This window comes from Crocodylus porosus, unplaced genomic scaffold, assembly GCF_001723895.1.
Source record: "Crocodylus porosus isolate Cpor-Errol unplaced genomic scaffold, CroPor_comp1, whole genome shotgun sequence".
Lineage (NCBI taxonomy): Eukaryota > Metazoa > Chordata > Crocodylia > Crocodylidae > Crocodylus > Crocodylus porosus.
In genome coordinates, this window is record NW_017728924.1 from 2,437,210 (window position 1) to 2,440,875 (window position 3,666).

The window sequence follows — 3,666 nt, forward strand, 5'->3', positions numbered from 1 at the left end:
GGTTGTGGAGGGAAGCACCAGGCCCCTGCACAGCTCAGGCAGGCAGGCAGGCTCCAGGGAGAAAAGAGAAAAAAAGATCAGGCTCGCCACATTTTATTTTTTTTTTTTTTTTATCCTTCAGCGCAGCCTGCCTGCCCGGGCTGCTGCTGCCCACCAAGCCACAAACATGTCGGCTTCCAGAGACCCATGAATCATGTCCAGGGCGTTTTATCTTGCTATGTACCGAAGTCATTTAAAGTGGAATACATTGCCAAACTTGCAAACAGCAATGCCATTAAATGCCCTGTTGCACCACTTTAAGCCATTTTAAAGGCCAATTTTGTGGCGTGTACAAAGGCCCTTGAGTTCTATCCTTGCTTAAGTCAGGGAAGGGCGAAGCTGAAAGCAGTGTATCCTGGGATGCTGGAGGATTGCAAATTGCTCATCTTATCACCATGGAGCAGACTGAAACTAGCCTAACATGAGCTAGATAGCATATCCCAGAGTTAAACTGTACTTTAAGACATGTGTCTATGAAATGCTCAAAGGGTACTTAGCATGAATTAACAAGATTTAACATGGAGACGCTCACATTTTAAGCTCCCTTAGTATGGTCTAAATGTAACACGTAACTTTCCCCTTACATTCTAGGGAGGTACACAGCCAGAGACTTAAGACAGATTTTTAATACTTCACTCAACTGGAATCCAGTATTTTAGGACACTGCATTAAAATGGCAAAATGAAGTGTTGCCACCATATCATCTTTTTCACCCAACTTGCCAGGCACACCACAGTTGGTCCAGCTGCAATTCCTGCTACAGCAAACAAAATTAAACTATTTCCTGTGCTAATGCTTTAAATTCAACTGTCAGACACCAGAAAATAAAGAGGGAAAGGCTTCATCTTTTTATTGCTTATTGTAACTACTACGACCACATGCTACACCACATCACCTGCTGATCTTGGCCTCCTATGCTACAAAAGCATAATGGACCAAGTGAAAAAACAATCAAAGTCTTAACCCATTTCCACATGGCTTCACAGAGCACCTTCCAACTTATTCGTCTATTTTATCCCCATCCTGGGAGACTCTAATTTGCACAGCCACCTTCTGAAGCATGAAGCTCCTCTTGACCATTTAACAAACTTTTATAAAGACAGGACCAAAGCGTGCTGCCAACAGATTTATAGTGATTTCCAAAGCCTGGGTTTTTGGATGTGTCTACTGACAATTACCACGTGTTAATGCATTGCCTGTGACAGCCAACCACAATGTTGGACCATTCACAAATGTTGTTCGCTTTTTCAGCAGGGTTCTTTACTGCAACATAATTATCAGCAGCCGATCCAAGATGTCAATGGCCAGTCGGATGAGTTTATATTGTACATAGGCAACAAAAGCCTGGTTATAGATATTGCATGTTGTTTCTGCTCTGCTGTACAGCAGTTTAAGTAATGAACTGATTAGAAAAAAACCTGGATTAAAACCTACTGCTGGCTTTGCCCCTGACTGGCTGTGCTCTTTTGGGCAAGCCACTTCATTTTCCTGTATGGCCGTACTGCCAGTTATCTAACGTAAGCAAAGCCATTCACAGAGCTGCCAGGATATTGAGGCCTACAGCAACATCAGGTAAACAAGGCATCTGAATAGCTGAAAGAGGCCAGTACAAGTAATTGCACCTGCCTGCTTCGAATTATATTCACAGACTTGCACCTACAACACTGAAAGCAGATCAAGTATCCAGGCCTCGATGACAGTCTGTACTCTTTGTAGATGAGATCAAGTGCAGCTCTCTCTACCTCAACATACAGAATGACAGAAAGGTTATATCATATGGACCAATTCTCCTCTAGCTTGAGCCATGTGAAGTCATACACGAGCACAAGGAATAAAATGCTACAAAAGTCAAAGGATTACCCATCTTACATTCCCTTTTCACAGGTCTAAATGACGACAAGGGTGGGAGACAAATCAGGACCATACTGTATCTTAATGGGCCAAGTAAGAAACAGGATAATGGGGGAAAGGTTATGCTGTCTTCTTGGCATGAATATGAAGAGGTCAGGTTCAGATTTCAGTTATACCTAAGACGACCAGAAGTAAAGAAGTAAAGCTGCCCTCCATGTGCAGAGATGGAAACAAAGAGACTCTAGCCTTAGATTCCATTAGGCCTAATGGAAACACATGAATTGTACTATTTGGAATGAAACAGTAGTTGATCAGCATTACCCTGTACCCATTACCCCAACAAAACAAAAACAGGCTTGTTAATTAAACAACGAGATAGATTCTTTTTTAATATGTTGCTGGTTTGGCGTACGTTTTACACCATGATAATAATCAAGTAATTCTGAAGGGACAACGGGGAAGGCCACAAACGTATCTGCCAAAGATGATTCCCAGTGGTCCAACTGCAAATCAACATTATAAAAGATTTTACCCAAATTTGCATGAAGTTCTCAGAGGGTCCAGTTCTACTAACATAAACCCAGGAGAACCATTTTCACAAGTGACTGGATAATGGAAAAAAAGGGAAAGGTGCCTCTACTTTTAAAAAAAAAAGTCCAAAAATCAAGTAAAGAAAACAATACAGGAAAATACCATGGTGAAAGAGTTGCTTATCTAAAGCAATAAGACACCTATAAAATCTGTGTCCAGGATGCCGACAGAGCAGTGCAAGTCTGATCCAGGTGTGAGGAGAGGCTAAGGACAAGAACTCAGGAAAACAGGAAAAAGTAATCTTCATTACTTGTATCACTCTCGTGTTGGAAACATGCCCTGATCTTAGGCAAAGGAAATTATGTCACTTTGTCTTCAAAAGAAAAATGGTCTCTTTTTTTTTTTTTTTTTAAATAAAGGACTCTTCACTGATTTCTCCACCCTTCTCCGTGAACCGTGTTACCCACGATTTATATAATACAGCCATACTTTCACAAGAAAGGTCATAACAGCAGTAGCAGCAGCAACAGCAGACTAGCTAGGCAACAAACCACAGGTATACCATCAGGATTGGGGTTGTGTCCTCCAGCTACTAGTTAAGACACTGTCCAAAAAGTCTTCACCAGGGGCCACACAGGGTCTTGGAGAGGCAGCAACTGAATCGTGGGGATCCCTGAGAGAGTCTTAAAAGGATTCCCAAATCGCTCATTAGATGTATAAATCCATACAATGACAAGTGGCTGCTTTATGGGACTCTCTGGGTATTCAAGTACAGCAGGGCTAGGGACAGAAATAACATAAATGAACATAAGTAATTGGAAACTGGTTCAACCCTGTAACACAAGTTCAGTACATATAAACTGCTTTAAAAATGGCCAAAACCGGTTTAAAATAAACCTGGATGGATATAGTATCAGACTTAACCAATTTAAGTTTTTGAACTTCTGTCCCAGATCCCTTCCAGATTCAAGGCAACTCAGTCTCCCGCAAACCCAGCTTACAGGGTATGCGGGCTAGGCTTGGCCCAAGCCATCTCCTCCAGCTGGGCAGGGAGGCATGCTCTAGCGCCCCCCGGCTTCTGGCCTGGCGCACGGCAGGCACGTGGCTGCATTTCCAGAATCAAAAGCCATTCCCTTGCTCATTGGTTGTATGCAGCTTTGAGTAACCTGCAAAGACTGAATCGATTCAGCCCCAGACTTTCTGACTGGCTGGACTTAGTCCATTAGGGCAAAGGATTCACCTGCT